Below are 21,021 nucleotides of genomic sequence, written 5' to 3' on the forward strand. Positions count from 1 at the left end.
AGACTAAAAAGACTTGCACTTTACAGCTTAGAAAAGAGGAGACAAGGGGGGGAGGGGATATGATAGAGGTCTATAAAATCATGACTGGTATGGAAAAAGTGAATAAGGAAAAGTGACTTACTTATTCCCATAATATAAGAACTAGGGGTCACCAAATGAAATTAATAGACAGCAGGTTTAAAACAAAGGAAGTTTTTCTTCATGAAGTGCACAGCCAATCTATGGAACTTCTTGCCAGAGGATGTTGTGAAGACTAGGACTTCAACAGGGTTAAAAAAGAGCTAGATAAATTCATGGAGGTTAGGTCCATCAATGGCTATTAGCCAGGGTGGGTAGGAATGGTGTCCCTAGCCTCTGTTTGTCTGGAAATGGATGATGAGAGGGATCACTTGAGGATTACCTGCTGTGTTCCCTCCATCTGGGGCATCTGGTATTGGCCACTGTTGGCAGACAGGATACTGGGCTAGATGAACCTTTGGTCTGACCCAGTATGGCCGTTCTTATGTTCTTATAAAGCCACAAGAGTGGGCAAAGTCTGAGGGGAAAATCCAATTTAATCTGGTCTCTGGGCAGTCAGTGCCTGAGGAGAGCCAACATGGACTCCTAGTACAAGGGTCACAGACTCCATTTTGGTTACCCCAATTATTAACTTAAACAGCCTTGTAACATTAGATTTTAATGAGGTAGAACAATACATAAACAAAAGACCCTAATAATGCCCTCCCCTCACTTCTCATTGGCCCCTTCCCTGAGCCCTCTGATGCTTGCTCATTTCTTTCCCCTCTGCCTTATGGGCAAGTGGTGGGTGGGGAGTTGGGGTGGGCAGAGCATGAGCAAGACCTCTCCGAAGGCAGTGGGCCAATGTTCCTCGTCTGGTATTTCTCACTGCCCACGAGGCCAGCTTTGAAGATAGGACATTCTAGGTACTGTATTTGGGAACAAGGTACCCCAGTTTGCCTTTCAGGAAAAATTCAAGAAATTTTTAGAGTGGGAGTTTAATCACTGCATCTTCTTGCCCAGCATATCCACAAACTTATGGTCAGGTAGATTCAGCTGAGAAAACAGCCAAGATACATTTCTTCTGGTTCAAGCCCCTTGACAGTAATTTTGGCACATAGGAAAACATCCTACTATAGGCACCCATTAGATGAAAGGGAGACATATTGCAGACAGAAGAATAGAGATACCACTGACAAGAGATGTTCAACAGTCAGAGGAAGCAGACACTAGATGTGACAGGTCAGCCAAGGACCTGCTGATCCTTAACAGCCATTAAGATACCCTGAGTGGATTAAAGGAGGCCTGAGAGATGCAGTGGCATTCAATCATAGAAGATGACCATACAAGATAGCTAAGTAATCTGAAGGAACAGGAGGTGTTAATGAGCCAGCAGACATAACAACCAGGAGATCTCTGTTGCTGCAGGATCATGAAAGATTGGATGGTTCTGTCTCTCCAAACAGCCCAGCTGCACAGGGAGGAAGAAACTCTGCAGAGAGGTAGTTTGGTTTCCTTGACAGGTGGCCACACCAAGAGTGACCTCCCTCTTCTGGACTCCGAGATGGAGTCAAACTCTCTCAAAGATTATGCAATATGTAACTAGTGAGTCAGGAGAGGGCAGGGACTGACACCCCAACTCGGGATGTGCGAGCAACCTGTGGCCAAAGGGACATGGAGTGAGGGTTAAGGAGTCAATTATTTTGTTTAGTGTTCACATTGTCTCCTATTTTACATATAAATATACCATGAATAGTGGAACTGTAATCAGAGCACATGTTCCCTGGAAGAGGAATGCAGGGAGTCAGACTGAAGCAACTCAGCCACATGGGCAGATCTGTTTGCAGGGTTTAGTAGAATTGCACTCGTTCAAATTAACCTGCATTCAGCTGCAGTGTGTGAGATTGAATCACATCCAAACTTTTAATAAAAGCTGTTCAGTGAATCACTTCTAATAGCTTTAAAATGTTTAGTCTAACCTCGCACCCCAGACATGGATTTCTAACAGATCCTTGGGTCATGGTTTGAGAGGTAAGTAACCTCTTCTCCCAAAATTAAGTGTTATAATGAGTATTCCTGTGGAGTCAGAAATTGACAGTAAGTGCCTAGACAATTTTGCCTTCATTTTTCATCTCAGCTGGGAATTTCAATAAGTCTTAACTGCAGCTCAGTATGGAGGTAAAGGAAACCAGCAGGGAGAAGCCACATGGAGGCTGTCAAATCACATGCTGAGTCATACATCTCCAATAGGGCACAAAGTTACTCTTCAATAGGTTAACTCTTAAGGGGCACAAGTGCTTCACAAGAGACGTTCAGAGCAGACATTTATTATAGTAAGAGCACATACAGGTCAAAAGGTAACAACACTGCTGGGAAAAATAATTAGAGCCTGTTTCCAGTGAGTACAACTGATAAAGCTGCAGAATAACAAGAGTAAAAGTATTAGACTTTCAAGATACATAGCAGTGCAAGAGTGGAATTTTTGTATTGTTCCTGTACCTGCTCAGGATGAAGGCTTCAGAGGGAGTTTGGCTTGGGGCAGGGGGAGTGCATGAGGTCTCCTCCTGCTGAGCACCTAGAGGGATCCCCGTTTCTCCCTAAGGGGCGGGGGCAAGAGAGGAGGGGGAAGACTTCTCACGCTCCCCCACCCCAGGCCAGTCAGGGTACATCTAGACTGCACTCTAAAATTGAAATAAAATATGCAATTTGTACTATGCAAATTGCATATCTTATTTTGATTTTATTTATTTCAAAATTTGGTGTGTCTACACAGCCGAATTTTGAAATAAAACACTATTTTGAGACATCCCTTATTCCTCATGGAACGAGGTTTACAGAGATGCTGAAATAACGCATTCTTTATTTCGAAAATTATTTTGAAATAGCAGACACATTCCTTGGACGCAGGGTAGCTATATCAGGATCCCTCTGGGATCCCAAAATAGCCTGGCAGTCTAGATGTACCCTCAGGGTGTGCACATGTATCCTCAGGCCCTGCCCTTTTTGCCCACGCCTGGACTAAATAGAGCCATTGAACAAATGGCTTATTACAGCTGTTTATAACCCACTAATTCCTCCTCTCCTGTTTTTCTAATCGACTGTTTTTCCTTGAATAGTTCCTTCAAATGTGTTAGCTACTTATAGAATCATAGCATACTAGAACTAGAAGGGACCTTGAGAGGTCATTAGGTCCTATCCCCTGCCCTCATGACAGGACCAAGCACCATCTAGATCACCCCTGACAGCTATCTATACAACCAGCTCTTAAAAGTGATGGAGATTCTATAACCTTCCTAGGCAATTTATTCTAGTGCTTAACCACCCTGACAGTTAGGAATTTTTCCTAATGTCTAACCTAAACCTCCCCTGCTGCAATTTAATCCCATTGCTTCTTGTCCTATCCTCAAAGGTTAAGGGGAATAAATTTTCTCCCTCCTCCCTGTAACACCATGTTAGGTTCTTGAAAGCTGCTATCATGTTCCCTCTTTTGCAAATTAAAGACACTCAATTCTTTCATTCTTCCCTCATAGGACATGTTTTCTAGACCTTTGATAATTTTTCTTGCTCTTCTCTGAACTCTCTCTAATTTTTCCACATCTTTCTTGGAATGTGGTACCCAGAACTGGACAGTTGAGGCCTAATCAGCACAAAGTAGAGCAGAAGAATGACTTCTTGTATCTTGCTCACAACACTCCTGTTAATACATCCCAGAATTAGGTGGGGTTTTTTTTTGCGCAACAGTGTCACACTATTTATTACATGGATCACTATGATTCCTAGATACCTTTCTGCAGTACTCCTTCCTAGAGAGTCACTTTCTATTCTATATGTGTGCAACTGATTGTTCCTCCCTAATGGAGTACTTTGTATTGTCCTTATTAAACTTCATCCTGTTTACCTCAGACCATTTTGGGGGTGGGAGGGTGGAGAAGAACAGGGTATAAGTAACCATCACATACTCCAGTGCAGTGGTGAAAGTAACAAATTTCTTACAGGTACTGTGGTATCATGACACCCTCCCCCTTTGGAGGGCTATGGGTAAGGGATTTGGGGGGAGGGTGTGGTTTGCAATACAATAGTACCTGTAAGAAATTTAAGTGTGGGGTCGAGGGCGGAGGGCTCAGAGCAGGAGTGTGTGCATGGGAGGTGCAACAGACAAGGTACTGGTATGTTTGCGGGGGGGGGGGGGGGGTGAGGTTACCTTACCTGGCTGGGAGATGGGTCCCTGCCCCGCTGCTCCTCTTTGCTGCCAAGAGAGCTGGGCTGGGGGCATTGCTGCAGCTAAATACGTAGCTATGAGACCCCCTTTTCCCCCACTGGCCTGTTGATTCCTTTCCCTGACTTGTTCCCAGGGGCTGCCAGCAGCAGGGCATGCCAGGAACTGCATGTGAACTGCCTGATGTCCAGCAAGAGAGGGGTAGCAGGATAGGCAAGGACAAACTAAGAGCCTGGCTGGGAGCAGGCATGCTTCCCCTACAGCACCCTCCACCCCTCTGGATCCTTTCACACCTGCCAGCTGCTTACCATGGCACACAGGGCCACCAGTGCCAGTCTGCAGCAGGAGAATCCCAGGAGATAGCTGGAGCTTGGGTGGAAGCATGCAATGTTTTACCTCTGCTCCTGTGCCAGTGCAGCAAGGGAGCATGGGCACCGTACACCGATGCTAAGAATGGCACCAACTTTCCCCCAAAGGAAGCAGTAAGGCTCTGCTGTGCCTGCTGCCAGAGCCATCCCATCCATTGGAGGCCCCATGACAGTAGCAGGGGACCTGACATTGGCAGGAGGGGTCAGGCCCACCTTCTCAGTCACCAGAGGTAGTGGGGGGGCAAGGGTGGGGGGGGGGGGGTGGAGAAAAGCAGCGAAGCAACCCAGCCCCAGCCTGTTCTGCTCCCCTAGCTCCCAGCCACAATGCCCCTGATCATTTGTGACCTTTTACTGAACCTTTTCCAATTCCTTTGAGATAAGGCAACCACATCTGCACACAGTAGTCAAAATGCAGGCCTACCATGGCTTTACATAGAGACAATGTGATTTTGCTGTGCTGGCATTTCAGTGCTACTGGTATTCCTGAGCCACTTAAGTAGCACTGACACTAATTCTTGAAAAAACAATGAATGGCACAAAGGTACAGGATAGCACAAAGGTATAGGATCATGAACTTTTCTGGGTAAAATCCTCTTCATCAGATGAGTTGGAGCAACACTGGGTGATGAGTATAACAGCAAAAACAATTACCTGTCATTTTAGGACTCTTGTTAATATGTAAGATGCCACAAGACTCCTCACTGTTTTACAAGTTACAGACTAACACCACTGTTCCTCTAAGTGTAATTCTTGAGTTAGATACCCTGAGCTGTCAGACAAGAATGTAGGGATGAGGGATGTCTAGCTCCAGGTGAGCAATGAAAGGGTCAAAGGAGGTCTAGCGTCCCCTGAATTGCACACAGTATGCTCATACCATTTTGCCCTTATTAGATTTATGGAGGGATAAGGTAGCATTAGGAGAGAGAAGATTGCATTTTGCAGATGGAGCGGGGAGGGAAAAGATTACATGCAGAGGGGTTGTAACAAACTCAAGGTTGCAGAACAAGTCAGTAGCAGAATCTCCTGATTTCTACTCCCACAGGGATTTACTCCTTTGAACATTTCACCAGAGCTTAAGATTTCAGAGCAGGATATGCCCTAGTCTACACTAGGGAGTTACTTCAAAATAACTCCCCTTATTTTGAAATAAGCAGAGTGTCCACACTACCAAGCCCGTTATTTTGAAATAATGGGATGGTTATTTCGAAATCTGTACTCATGCTTTCCATGAGGACTAACACTAATTTCAAAACAATTATTTCAAAATAGTGTTAGCGTGGATACTCCAGTGCTGCTATTTTGAAATAGTTACTCTGAGGAAAAAGTCAAAGTAATTACTCCCCAGTGCTTCCTGGGGCTCTAAGTTGAGGTAGCGCACCCGCAATAATGGAGTCTGCCTCAGACTAATTTCGAGGCTTCCCCGTAGTGTGGGCATGCTATTTTGATTGTTATTTCGGGAGTTATCAATTTCAATTATTTCAAAATGGTTTCTTAGGGTATGTCTAGACTACCGGGTTTTGTCGACGGAAGTTTTGTCGACAGTATCTGTCGACAAAACTTCCGTCGACAAAGAGCGTCCAGACACATTGAGTTCTGTTGACAAAGCAAGCTGCTTTGTCGACAGAACCCCGTAGTCTGGACGCAACCCTACAGGCAATAACACCTTCTGTTGACAGAACTCTGTCGACAGAAGGTGTTATGTCTCGTAAAATGAGGTTTACCAGCATCGACAAAACTGCTGAGTTCTGTCGACGTTATGTCGACAGAACTCAGCGGTAGTGTAGACGCTGGTATAGTTTTGTCGACAAAAGTTCACTTTTGTCGACAAAACTCAGTAGTCTAGACACACCCTTAGTGTAGACATGCCCTGTAAGGTGAAGCATTTATTCAGTTGTGCAGCAATAGCAGATTAGTTAATTATGAGGGCTGATAAATACCAAAAATGTACTCTCTTGTCTGGTGAAGAGATTGGAAACTTTGAGCAGAGTTTTCACCAATTTCTAATTTTGTTCATTTGTTCAAATGGCTTTGCTCAGCATTTTAATAAAAAATCACTTTTTGCTTATTTACTTTTGATTTGATCTTATTTGAACAGCTTCCTGATAGCTGTGATGGGTACTTTATAAATCAATAACATGTCCTCAATTTCTGACAGCCAAGAATCTATTTTTGCCTAAGCTCTTCAGAGCATTTGCAAAATCCCTACCTGAGACAATCAGCAGCAATCGGCCAAGGTACACATGAATGATTGATTTTGACATCTGGAGCTGTAAGATTCTTAGAAATACAGAGTATAGCATCTGTGCTGCTGCTACCTTAAGCAGCTATCAGAGGATTATAAAATAAAACAATACTAAATAAATGGTTAATATTAATTATTATTAAATCTAACTACCCTTACTAATCACATAAGGATGCTTTGCAAAGAACAGGGTTTATAAAAACTATGCCATACACTGCACAGTATAATCATCCTATATAAATCCCGGCATTATCGTGATTCTCTCTGTCAACTAGCACATATGACAAATGCTATACTTAATGTAGTCACTGTCCAATATTGCTTTACTAGTGTATGTAATAGCAGTAGAAAGAAACTTTGTATTAAATGTTCCAATGCTTCATATTTTTCAAACCTTAAACACAACTGACAGATCCTCATGTGTAAATGGGCACAATTAAATCAATGGAGCTGCAGTTATTTACATTAGCTAAGGGACTGCCCTGCAGTACTAACATTGAATATACTAAGGTAGCAAGTATTTGGTGAAATTGCATCAGTCTATGTAGCAGACACAGCCAGAATCTCTAGTTGGCTTTTCTAGACTAACAAGAGCATAATTAACATGCGATCAGGTCAGTTCTGGGCTTGTGGCAAATCACTGCCTGGACTCCAGTATGGGGAAAATGTGACGAATTTACTGAGGGTGGCCATTCCCTGGAGATATGGTCTGAGTGGGACTACTGCAGTTAAGTCCCTAAGCAGTTCCGGAGTAGAGGAGTAAACATGGTAACAAAGGGAGACAACAACTCACACCAGACCTACTTTGCCTCAGTAGGGGCAACGTCATCTAGAAGTCTCTGGTTGGGTCCTATCCATGTCTTCCTTCAAGGAGAAAGCACAAGTCCTTTCTCAGCTGCTGACTCTTGTCTTTTGTGGCATGGCAGATTCATATTCCCCGTCTAACTGCCAGGTGCTGGATGTCATGATATCTAGTTACAGGTTTTTGTTTTAAAAAGGAAGAATTGTAACATTGGTGTCTTAAAAAGGCCCCTTTTTTGATACTTTGATTAGGCATTTTATTATAGTCTTTGTTGCTTCTGGGTGCCCAAGTTTATTGTAGACAATACCCCAGCAACATTGCAATCTTTTTGTTCCCAGAGGAAATGATCAATTGTCCTTGCATGTCTCATGTGCTCTTAATTAATAAGCACAAAAATGGGCTATGTGTCCATTAAGTATCTGGAATAGGGCTAGCTCAGTAGCTCAGGTTCTTGCAGTATGTCAGTATTTTTTATTCTAGGGCATACTTCATGAAATCTTTCACCTGTTTCTTTGGTCCACACTTCTTGCCCCTCCTCAGTTCATTTTTAATTAGGTTTTTAAACTCCGACTTACTTAGAAGACTGCCAGTTTTTTTTCTTTTTACAGCATTCTTGCTACGTTGTCTGCTTCCTCATCTCTTGCTATGCCAACATACGCTGGGATGCCTGCTATGTCAATGTTTACTCTTGTCCGAGACAATTCTACTAGTGGCAATATTTCATTCTATAAATTTCAGCCACCTGAATTCCTGTTTTTGATTGCAACTAAGGCAGACAGTGAATCTGACAAGATGGTAATGGAGATAGAGTGCACTTTCAGTAATATAACTCTCATATTAGTCCGTTGTAATTTGGCTATCAAATTTTGTAGCTGTTATGGCAGTCCACTCAATTTCTCTATTCCAAGTCTTTGATATCATTTTTAGGCTTATCTGTAAGTATTTGGCTATGCTTGCCCAGCTTACGACACATCGATTTGCTATATTTGACTTTTCCTTCTTCTCTTTAAATATCATTATACAATTCCACATCCACGGTGGTGGTGGGTGTTGATATTCTACCTAGAATGCATTTTCCCAGGGCTCTATATGCTAGTGTCTTGTTAGGTCTTCTCTCAGTACTTTAATTCTATGAATATGAAGATTTTTGCCCTCACCCCCACTGAATTCCAAAAAATCTTAGAATTATAGGACCAGAAGGGACCTTAAGCATTTGCTTAAGGAATCCTTTATCCATGGATGCTATTTTATGAAATAACCACTCTCTCCATAAATAACATGCTTTTTCAATATCTAGGAAAGATAACATAAGAATGGCCGTTCTGGGTCAGACCAAAGGTCCATCTAGCCCAGTAGCCTGTCTACCAACAGTGGCCAGCACCAGGTGCCCCAGAGAGGGTGGACCGAAGACAATGATCAAGCGATTTGTCTCCTGCCATCCTTCTCCAGCCTCTGACAAACAGAGATCAGGGACACCATTTCTGTCCCCTGGCTAATAGCCTTTTATGGACCTAACCTCCATGAATTTATCTAGCTTCTCTTTAAACTCTATTATAGTCCTAGCCTTCACAGCCTCCTCTGGCAAGGAGTTCCACAGGTTGACTATGCGCTGTGTGAAGAAGAACTTTCTTTTATTAGTTTTAAACCTGCTCCCCATTAATTTCATTTGGTGTCCTCTAGTTCTTCTATTATGGGAACTAATAAATAACTTTTCTTTATTTGCCCTCTCCACACCACTCATGATTTTATAGACCTCTATCATATTCCCCCTCAGTCTCCTCTTTTCTAAACTGAAAAGTCCCAGTCATTTTAACCTCTCTTCATATGGGACCCGTTCCAAACCCCTAATCATTTTAGTTGCCCTTTTCTGAATCCTTTCCAAGGCCAAAATATTTTTTTTGAGGTGAGGAGACCACATCTGTACACAGTATTCAAGATGTGGGCGTACCATAGTTTTATACAGGGGCAATGAGATATTCTGTGTCTTATTTTCTATCCCTTTCTTAATAATTCCTAGCATCCTATTTGCCTTTTTGACCGCCGCTGCACACTGTGTGGAAGTTTTCAGGGAACTATCCACGATAACTCCAAGATCTCTTTCCTGATTTGTCATAGCCAAAGATACTACCATATATTCTCTCATACTTTTTATACTTCCATCTCTACTCTTTCTATGTGGATCAGCCATACTCCTTCCTCTCCTGAACCCTTTTCCACATTGTCTACAAGTACATCTCTGTCTAGGTATGCAGTTAACCTGTCAGTCATTCTGTCCATGGCTGTATGCCCACATTTTTAAAGGCAATTGGCCTGCTCATATCAGGTCTTGTTTGCAGTTTATCTTGTTTCCATATTAGGTCGACAGCCGTGTTTCCATTCCACTGGAAACTAGACTTGCCAGCCTTCCAGTTTTGCCAGAACATCCAGTCAAAGAGAGATCCTGGCAGCTCCAGTCAGCATTGCATTAATAGAAGTCCAACCAGCAACACAGCATGGCTAAGGCAGGCTCTCAGCTACTGAACTTCTTGGCTACCATATTGATTCTCCTCCTATTGTATGTACAAGCCTTTCAAATCTGACAGGAAGGCAAGCATCTCAGATTTTATTGCATCTAGTAAAAAGGATGATTTGGGGGCTTGTGGAAAAATACAAGCCTGGTTTGGCTTTCAGGTATGTAAACAGCTTTTTTTTTTTTTTTTTAATACTAGTGACAAAGAGTACTGTTTCCTTCTGTGTTACTTATGGGATTCATAACCCTTTAATGGCTTTGCCATTGTCTTTCTGGACACGAGTTCTCACAGTAAATGTTTTATTCCAAATTCTTTTCCATGTACCAAGCCACCCTGCCACTATTTCAAGATGTAGAGCTTTATTTGTAAGATTTAGCAAGTACTTATGCCTCAGTGGCAGTGCCAACAAAACAGCATGACTTAGAGTCCTTTGTAACTTTTCCGAGATGTTTTGATTATTCCAAATGGAAGATATTTCATTTTATAAGTGTGATATTTAGGGGAGAGAGGTTAAAAAAAAAAAGCTTTTCCATCATCCTTTGCTTCTGGCCTACACCCTCCTCTGAAATCCAGGGAAGTAACTGGTCTCTCATAGGCTAGCAAACCCTAATTATTCAGGCTTTCACTTGGAAATTCAGGGATTGTGAAGAGACCCTAATGCTCATGCCACCAGGCTCTCCTCCACCCTTCCCCAAGCTCCAACCTACTACACCCATTCCTGCCTCCTTGCCTGGACTACCAGAGCCGGGCAGTAGCAGAGGTCTCTCCCACCCCCTGCATCCCAGCCCACTGCACCTTGCTTCTCAGTGGTGGGAAGCAGAGGACTCTGGAAGCGGGGCACTCTACTTCAATGGAGAAGCAGAGTGCAGCAGATCAGAAAGGGGCAGAGTGAAGCAGACTGCTGGGCCCCCCCAGCACCTGCCACCGTGGTGAGGGGAAGGCAGTTGACTCCTGCTGCTGCCCACACTCAACCCGTTCATAGGCTGGTTGAGGTGGCTGCTGCGGGCCCCCCCAAAAGTGTAGAGTCTGAGGGGGAGGGCTGCCCCAAACTGTCCTATGGCTGGGACAGCTCTGCATACCACCAAGCTCGAGCACTGGTTCAACTGACGCCAGCTTACAGGCTTGGGCTGCAAGGCTAAAAATTGCAGTATACATGCTCAGGCTCCAAGATCCTCCCCCATGGCAGGGTCTCAGAGCCTGGACTCCATCCCAAACCTAAACATTTCAGCTGCAGTTTCTTAGTAGAAACCCGTGAGCATGCTATGGGACTTCTTTTGCAATGTAGATGTAGCTTAAGAGAATTAGATGAAATCCAACTAGAGCTGGGCACCCGTCTCCTATAGGTTCCTTTGAAACGCCAAGACTAGAACCCCTGAAGATTGCCTTCCCTGCCTGACAAAAACAAGGTGACAGAGGCAGGGGAAGAGAGAAAAGGCAAAGCCAAAAAGGCTTTCCCCTATTTTTAAACGTTCTGCTGTTTCCAGTATGGACTCAAGACAGCGGTCTCTGCAGAACACACGTCTCAGTGTCACTCCTAGGACAAATGCCTCCCTTTGGTTAGAGTGGCTCATACGGATCACATCTTGCTGTTCTATTTCAGTTTAACTGTTTTACTGTCAGGCTCTCAACCATATTGAGGGGTTTTTTTTATGCTTTTGCAGAGCTATAGGGCCCAGGATATCCTGTTCCACAGCCCGCTTTGGTCAGTGAAAAGACCCCCACTGACTTAAGTTGGTTTGGATCAAGCTAATTATGATTTAAGTTGTAGTCATGGGTGCTGAACTGGGGGAGGGTAGCACCCTGGTTTGAAGTGTCTTCTATCATGTAAAAGGTTTACAGTTTGGCTCCTTGGCTTCCAACACCCCCACTATGCAAGTTGTTCCAGCACCCCTAGATACAGCTGCTGATATAAGCACAAATATTTTTACAAATCAACATTTAAACATCTCTGTACTGTGCCTTACACATAGGAATGTTGGCAAGAACTGTGTGTTCTATGCCAACCTACCATCATGTTTAAATCAAACTCATGTGCATGCTATATGTTCAAGTACTTAAACATTTAAACATGCTGCCCACAGTTTAGCTAGAAAGTAACAAGCCCAGGCTCCTTGTTAAATGGCAGGTGGCACACATTCTGCTGTATTAGCTATAGAACTATTTAATAAAATAGTTTTAAATTTAACGATAGGCCTCATGCAGAGCAGAAATATGCACAACCAAACATCATACTGAAATACTGCTTCAATAATCTGAGTAGAAATGTAATACAATACTTAAGTATAATATTTGTAAGGTTAAAGTTCACATGGCTTGCTGAAGATAGATATTTTGTCCGCCACTGTTAAAGGAATTGCTAAAATGGCAAATTGCTATCCCCACAAACATTAGCAAGTCTGTTTTTTATTTAATAAAATGTCACCACACCATAAAAGCAACAGCTATTATAGATCTCATTTCTTGCAGGTTTAACATTGCCACAAATATGCACTTCACAATGAAAATTGGCACAAAGGGTTTATCCTGGAGTGACAAACAATTCCACGTTCACCTGGGGAAAATGGTAATATTTCCTACACACAGAGACATTCAGTTGTATAATATAACGGGATATTGAAACCTATTGCAGGGTATTTAATTTTTGTAGTAACACAGTAAGAATACAGGCAGTCCCCGACTTACGCGGATCCGACTTATGAATGGGGCTTTCTTGCCCCAGAGGTCGAGGTAGCGGATTGCTACCTGCGAGCTCCGGGGTTCTTAAGTTGAATCTGTATGTAAGTCAGAACTGGCGGTCAGTTTCAGCAGCGGCTGAATCTGGACGCCAGTTCCGACTTACATACAGATTCAACTTAAGAACAAACCTACAGTCCCTATCTTGTACGTAACCCGGGGACTGCCTCCAACTAGTCAGAGATCAAATAATAACCTGAATTTGAATATGAAACTGTTGGGGAGTATGTACAACTGTATACTCTGATTAAATTCATAAAATGTGACGCTTCACTCTATTCCTGGTTTATTAGTTCCCTCCATACTTTTTTTTTAAGCCGTTGATGTCTTTTCTGATGTTGTATTTTGTTGGAGAATGCCACATCACTGTAGCCTACTGCTATACTTTTTGGCTACGTCTAGACTGGCATGATTTTCCGCAAATGCTTTTAACGGAAAAGCTTTTTCGTTAAAAGCATTTGTGGAAAAGAGCGTCTAGATTGGCACGGATGCTTTTGCGCAAAAGCACTTTTTGCGGAAAAGCATCCTTGCCAATCTAGACGCGGTTTTGTGCAAGAAAGCCCCGATCGCCATTTTTGCCATCGGGGCTTTTTTGCGCAAAACAGTTTTTAATCTGTCTACACTGGCCGTCTTGCGCAAAAGCATTTCTGGAAAAGGGCTTTTTCCCCGAGCGGAAGCAGCATAGTATTTGCGCAAGAACACTGACAATCTTACATGAGATCGTCAGTGTTCTTGTGCAAATTCAAGTGGCCAGTGTAGACAGCTGGCAAGTTTTTCCGCAAAAGCAGCTGCTTTTGTGGCAAAACTTGCCAGGCTAGATGCAGCCTTTTGGGGTTTTTTGGCGCGAAATGTAGAATGTTGAGGCAAACCAAAACTGATTGACTGGACTATATTTCCCTTTGAAGTGATAAATGCTCAATCTCATCTTAGTTTAAATAACATAGAAACTCAATTCCTTTTTACTATGCAGAAGTTGGTTGGGAGACAGTACTGTAATTCTTATTTCTTTATTATATGCCTATGTGTTTACCACTGCCACAACAGCCTCTCGGGCATCAGATCTGACTAGGGTGTCACTAACATGTTTTAGTATTTATCTTGAACATTGGTTGGAGTCTGACTGGAAATTTTCCAGATTATTTTCTCCCTTGTTTCCCAGAAGCCAACACAATTCAATTTCCAGTCTAGACTAAGGAGAGTCCTCCAAAGTCTGCTTCATTACCTCATGACAAGCTGTTTGGTAAGGGACCTGAAAGAATCTTTAGATTTTACCAGTGAGGAGTTTGTGAAGAAGTGACAAAAAGAAGGAAATCCGTGGTCCTGGAGTGAGCCACTCCCACCGATATGCTCCCACAGATCACTTACCACCAGCATGGCACCACCTCCTGGTCACCCTGTGAATCAATTCAGAGCCAGTAACCCATCGATGGCTTGCATACTAGCACTCTGGTCAGCAGCTCCTCTTGCTCCAGGAGCCAGAGTGGCCTCTTTGTGACTTAACCCTCCAGCTAGGTCACTCAGGGTACGTCTGCACTGCACACTTATTTCGAAATATGCTATTCCAGAAGAAATACTCTAAAACAGCTCATTTCAAAATAGCACATCTACACTACAGAGAAGCCTCAAAATTAGTCAGAGGCAGGCTTCCCTAATGGGGGCATGCTACCTTGATTTAGAGGCCCAGGAGGCACTGGGGAGTAATTAGTTTGAATGGCCCTGGGGAGGAGCTATTTCAAAATAGCAGCAGTGGAGCCTCCATGCTACTACTATTCCAAAACAGCTATTTCAGAATAGGCATTATTCTTCGTGGAATGAGGTTTACGAAAGTCAGAATAAGCCATGTATTATTTCAAAGTAACAGAATTGCTGTCTAGACACTCACATTTTATTTTGGAATAATGGCCTTCAGAATTTCCTCTTCCCAGGTTCAATCAATCCTCTGTCCTATGCAATCTTCCCATTCAGTGCCACTTCCTCAGTAGCTGGTAGGGGGACCCAGGCCTACCTCTACTCCAGGTCCCAGCCCAGGGGCATTCAGCTCAGCAACTCTGAACATCTCTCTACTCCTTCCCCACACTGCTTTCTCCTCCCCAAGTCCTCTTCTGCCTCAAGGTTTATCAGCTTCAGGAAGCCTCTTCTTGGAGAGCAACTGACTTTTCTCAGTAGCAATTGAGTGAGCCTCTACCTGCCTTTTTAGGCCCCACCTGTCTCTGGACGGGAGTGCCTGTCCCTAATTAGCTGCCTTCAGCCAAAAGCTGCCCTGTGTGCAGCCTAATTAGCTAGTTGGGTCCATCTGGTCCAATTCTGCTTTCGCAGGGTTAGTCAGAGGATTTCACCCAGCACACCTCTAAATAAAACTCACTACAATATAAATTTCAAGACACTTCTGTGGTGGTATATGTGAATGGAATACAATATTAGAAATAGGGCTGGACGGGATGTCCTTTCTATTTGCAGGCTTCCCCATCAAATAACCTGTTTATAATTGTATCAAGCTCTATTTCAAAATGAGTTGGGGTGTTCGTCCTCTCTACTCCAATTGGAAGGCTGTTCCAGAGCCTCATCCCCCTGTCTGTCAATTTTCCTCTAGTATCAGTTTCAGTCAACCTTTCCATGTGATTGTTCCTCTTTTGGAACCACTGTAAGGATAATAGAAGAGCATTTCTTTTCCTAACTGCTTTCTGGATGTCCTCAAATTTCACTTTCTGCTGTCATCACATCCCACACGCACTCTGTTGCTGGTGTACTCTGAGCTATCAATGCTATAAAACAAATTAGCTGAAACTATCATTTAGTTGTCATGCCCTCTCTCTTCTTTATTTGTCTGAGGGAAAAATCCTGACAGGTAGGAGAATGTCTCCAGCTACCAGTAAGCAAGAAGGTGGACCATGTCTATTTATCAAGGCCACTATAAAGTTCTGTGGAACATGCTCCCTCAGTCTTTTTGCCTCACTCAACTTGAAAGCAGTGGCTACCTGCCTTTGTTCTCTATATCTGATATTGCAGATTCAAGTAGAACCACCCAACATGATCACACAAATCAAATTAAATGTTTACCAGATAAGCAGTCATTTTAAAATTTATGAGAGCCAGTAATAGTTATACAAGACTGAAACTCATGTACACTACTCTCCTTGATTTTGCAATACTAAAACAAATCCATTGAACTGATGGCCTAGTTTGTGCGGCTCTAGAAGTGTGAGTGAATGTGTCTGTGTCCAAGGGAGAGAATTTCCAGTGTTGATTTTTTCATTGCCAGAAATCTTGCAGTGCTATTCTCATGAGATTCTTCCATCTGTGCTTCTCCCTGCTCTTGATCTCTGTATCTACATAGATAGGTAGATAGATACCAATTTAGTTCATTAATCTTCCACTGACCTTAGCTCACATATATGTAATGCCATACTCCTTGCATTAGAAGGGTTCCATTAACCTGGGTTCTAACCTACATATGCTATTTTCCTAATAGGAAACTTCTTTTGCTGACCTATGATTGGGTTCCAGGCCAATACTTGGTTCTCACTATAGAAGACGTTTCCCTTTTCTTTTTCTTTCCATAGGTGCTCAGGAGAAAGGATTTAAGAAGGGCAGCTGGAGATCGAGACAGGAGGAGAAAATGTTTGTGGGAAAGGAGATGTGAGTTTTGAATGCACCCCACTTTGGAGAGATTTTATTTATTTATGTATTGCATATCACAACTAGCTTTGATTCACACAAAGATTTGCCCTGGCTAAAAAAACCTACTGAATACTACTGCCCTTTTGCTGATGAACCACCACACCCAGCTCCACCAAACTGAGTGATGCCCTACCACTGGGTACAACAAAAAGATGTGGCACATACGAAGCACTGCACGAGAGTCACAGCACACTGGATATCATCCTATTCCACTCCAGAGTGTTCTATGCTCTTGTCTTTTCCCTCTATGATTGCTTTGGCACAGACATTACAGGCCATCATTATTGATATTGGCTTTAAAAGACCTTCCTCCCCCTACCTCTGCTCCCTGCACACACAGACAATCTCCTGGTGAGATTAAAAGAAGCTCAGCACAGTCTCACAGAGTTTTGCCATTTCAGACAATGGAACAAATGCGTTTCCTCTCATCTGAAACTGGAAGCAGCAGTTTGTTGTTCTCTGGGGCTGTGTCTAGACTGGCCAGTTTTTCCGGAAAATCAGCCACTTTTCCGGAGAAACTTGCCAGCTGTCTACACTGGCCGCTTGAATTTCCGCAAAAGCACTGACTTCCTACTGTAAGAAATCAGCGCTCCTTGCGGAAATACTATGCTGCTCCCGTTCGGGCAAAAGTCCCTTTTGTACAAAGCTTTTGAGCAAAAGGGCCAGTGTAGACAGCTCAGATTTGTTTTGCGCAAAAAAGCCCTGATCGCAAAAATGGCGATTGGGGCTTTTTTGCGCAAAAGCGCATCTAGATTGGCCACGGACGCTTTTCTGCAAAAAGTGCTTTTGCGGAAAGCATCCGTGCCAATCTAGACACTTTTTTCCAAAAATGCTTTTAATTGAAAACTTTCCCGTTAAAGGCATTTCCGGAAAATCATGCCAGTCTAGACGTAGCCCAGTAGTTTAAGTTGTCCCTAGGCAATGCTAATGCTGCCCCAGGAACAGTTAGAAGCACACAGAGAAAGAGGGACAGGGTTTTTACCTGCCAAAGATCAAACTGGTGGCTTCACGTAAACATCTGCAATGAACATCAAAATACAGAGTAAAACAGATTAGCATTGGCCATTTATACACCCCATAGACAAAAGTAAGTCTATCTGTGATTTATTATTTCTATATCAGCTTCTGTCTATGTGCCCTCATAGAGAGTGTTGTTGTAGTCATGTTGTTGTAGCCATGTTAGTCCCAGGATATGAAAGAGAGAAGGTGGGTGAGGCAATATCTTTGACTGTACCAATTTCTGTTGTTGAACATGACAAGCTTTAAGCTCCACAGTGCTCCTGAAGCTCCAATAACAGATACTACCTCACCCACCTATTCTCCCTTGCTGTTTGCTTGTAACTTATAACTCCAATCCTGCAAATATGCCCTCTATAAAGATTAAAGTCCTTTGTACAAACTTGATAAAATCATCCTACTTTAGCCAAAACTCTAATGCCGTTAGAAGTATCACAATGTGTGTTTGCTTGATATTATGAAGTTAAATATAAGATGGAGTCAAGTTATCATAGGCCACACAACGCCTGTTGGCATTGATGTGAGTATAGGGACTACAGCAAGGGAAGAATAGACCCTTGTAGATTCAGTTTTCATCTCAGGAATGAGTTATTTGAAAGCAGTAATGAAAATTCAGCCTGATAACATTTTTATAATATTTTTTACAGAAATTAGGCTTTTCTATTGCATATGGTAGATGTGTTGTCTTAAGCATTTCTGACACATTAACTGGACTGGTGTCAAGTTGACATATTCCAAAATATGCATTTTCCTCCCTGCTGAAGGAGGGAACTGGGCCCAGACCCACACGACAGAAGCTGCTGCTACTGTGGGTGAGGGCATGGCAGGCTTACTGTCCAACTGATAAACTATCTCTCTAGACTTTTCCTGGGGCTAGTGGTACTATTTTAATAGCATAACTGAGAACATAAGTGATGGTAACTAAAGCAGATTTTTTTTAAAATAGACTCATCAAACTTACAAACAGGTCTTTTTTTATGTAAGTTAACAGAACCTAGCTTGAAATAAATGGGATGTATATATCTCTCCAGCTCTCCTGAGCTACACTAGAGGTCAAATATATTTTGGTCACCACCTAGGGAGGCTGCAAAGAGGGAAGTATGTCTTCAACTTCACATTTTTGTGCTATTATTGAACATCTTTGGAAGACAGATGAACTACTATTGCCCTCTAAGCATATTATGCTTACTTTTTCAGGAATGAGCCATCATAAAACATAGATCCCATTGCTGCTATTTGTAGGATGCATGATAGCCGAGCTTGAGAAATATCTGCTGAAGAATAGAAACCTCTGGCCATTGCTCTCAATAGCATAGAAAGGGAGAATGAAATAGTTGAGAGCTGGCAATTTATTTATTCTGCAGTCACACCACTCCTTTAGTCATGAATAACCTTGACTCCACAGGAATGCTCATTGAGTCATTGGAATGACGCATGGGAGTTAAGACTACTCATAGGAATAGGACAGTGTGTCTCAAAGTGGTTCGCGGAATCACTCTAAGAAAGCTGCTACCGAGTTGCTCATGTTTGTTTACTTGCCAGCTCCACAGTCATGGAGTCTTGTGGCTCTCAGTGGCTGTGGTTCGCTGTTTGCAGCCAAAGGAGCTGCAGGAAGCAGCATGACCCGGGCCGCTGTTTCCCGCAGCACCCCTTGGTTGCAAATGGCAAACCACAGCCAATGGGAGTTGCGAGGCTCTGTGGCTGTGAAGCTGGTAAGTAAACAAACCAGAGTGGCCCAGTAGCAGCTTTCTCACAGTGGGTTCATGGACCAGTTTGAGACACTGGTATAAGGTATAGCAAAATGTGAGAAATCATTAAAGAAGTGAAGGATATTTACCTTTCCATCTGTGGTATTTCTGAAGTACCTACCACTTTTTCTATGTAAATCTCTGGGTACAATAATCAATATAAATTATGAGAATTATAGGTGCATTTGAAAATGTTTTGTCAAAATTAGAACACAGATATTGGACTGGTATCATTGGCCTTGTCAACACACAGGAAAAAGCACATAAGCAAACAATTTGCCTTCCAAAGCAAAAACACAATACATTTTTAGTTTATCATTTCCCTATTTCAAAATAAAGGCTCCGGCTCTGTTCAACAGCTCTGTCAAATACATATATCAGGATTTGTTAGGGACCAATACTTTTATTTTTAATTTTTCCATATCCTTCTAATACATTTCTTTTGTTACTTTTCAGCACTGGCCTAGCCAAGTTAGCTGTTCCAGCAGAGTTAATGTAGTGCTTTTCGTATTATGTGCTCAATATTTATAGGGCATTTAAATAGATTTAGTATTAGATATATCAGTTCAATTAAGTAAGAAAAACCCGTAGACTAAAAATTATCTGTTCTCTTTAATGCTTTCATTTATATTTATGCATGTTGGAGCTTTTAGGACTTGAATGTCAAGTACTTCTGAGGGAAGACAAAGTGAAAGACATTAAGCAACAGGCCTCCAAGAAACAGAAACTTGACAGTTGGACATTTTATAGTGCAACTATACAGCTATTAAAATGTTTAAGTGATAAACTGAGTTTTTTCAGAGTAATGAGAATTCTTCTGCCAGACATCTCAGGATTATGCAATGTTCAGACTAAGAGTTCATAGATTAATAGGGGAACAAAAGCCTCTGTTATTAATACAGTAATTACAAGACTGTGTGTAAATGGGCCAGAAAATGCAAATCTTTGTCTGCAACTTTTCTTGTTGTTGCAATTTTGAAACAATATTCCTAACAAACCAGGATGAAAGTCCGAACTGTGACATTTTCACTGGAAGGGGTTTAAAGAAAACTCCATTTTGGGAAACCCCAAATGGACTATTTTGACCTCTCAGTCCCTGCCTGGAAGGTGCCTGCCTGCTGTCCAAAAGCAGGTATCTATAACTGTCTGGAAGCTGGCAACCATATCACAAACTAGGAAAGTCAACTGTGGATAAAATGGTTACAGAGGTTCCTGAAGCAATCAGATGTATGATTTACCCAAAGGTGATGGGCACAGACAATATCCCTGAAGTAATTGCTGGTTTTGAGAGAATGGGGTTTCCCCCTGCAGTAGAGCTAAGATCCCATGGGTCCCCTAGGACCCACTGCCATAATAGTGGAAGTGGGTGAAATGTATTTTGTTTCAGGCAGGACTGAGTGAGGGAAAAAAGAGAGTGAGACCATGATAATTTGTGGAAAAACACTTTAAAACTTTTAATATTTATATTTAAGTGAGGGATAGAAGGAGATTTGATGTCTGTTATAACAGGAGTTAAAATTTATTTTTACATGGTTTAAGCAAGATTTGTTTTATTCTTTTAGAGGTCAAATTGTGTCTGAATTCTATTTATAGATATAAAATATTAAATAACCATTGTGGTTGGTTTGGGGTTTTTTTTTTTTTAGTAGCAAGGGAGAATATTGTGTGATCTACAGGAACTAAGGTTTTTAAAGATGGGATCTGTCCTGA

At 42.4% G+C, this 21,021-nt stretch overlaps 1 long non-coding RNA gene across 1 annotated transcript in view; it reads left to right on the forward strand.

The window, feature by feature from the left end:
- The window catches only part of LOC142825737 (uncharacterized), a 59,021-nt gene that overhangs the window by 30,128 nt on the left and 7,872 nt on the right, over positions 1-21,021 (forward strand). Inside the window, exon 2 of the long non-coding RNA XR_012900087.1 lies at positions 16,429-16,504. This is a non-coding gene — a long non-coding RNA (uncharacterized LOC142825737). The remainder of the gene's footprint in view (positions 1-16,428; positions 16,505-21,021) is intronic.

The sequence above is a fragment of the Pelodiscus sinensis genome, chromosome 1, assembly GCF_049634645.1.
Source record: "Pelodiscus sinensis isolate JC-2024 chromosome 1, ASM4963464v1, whole genome shotgun sequence".
NCBI classification, from domain to species: domain Eukaryota; kingdom Metazoa; phylum Chordata; order Testudines; family Trionychidae; genus Pelodiscus; species Pelodiscus sinensis.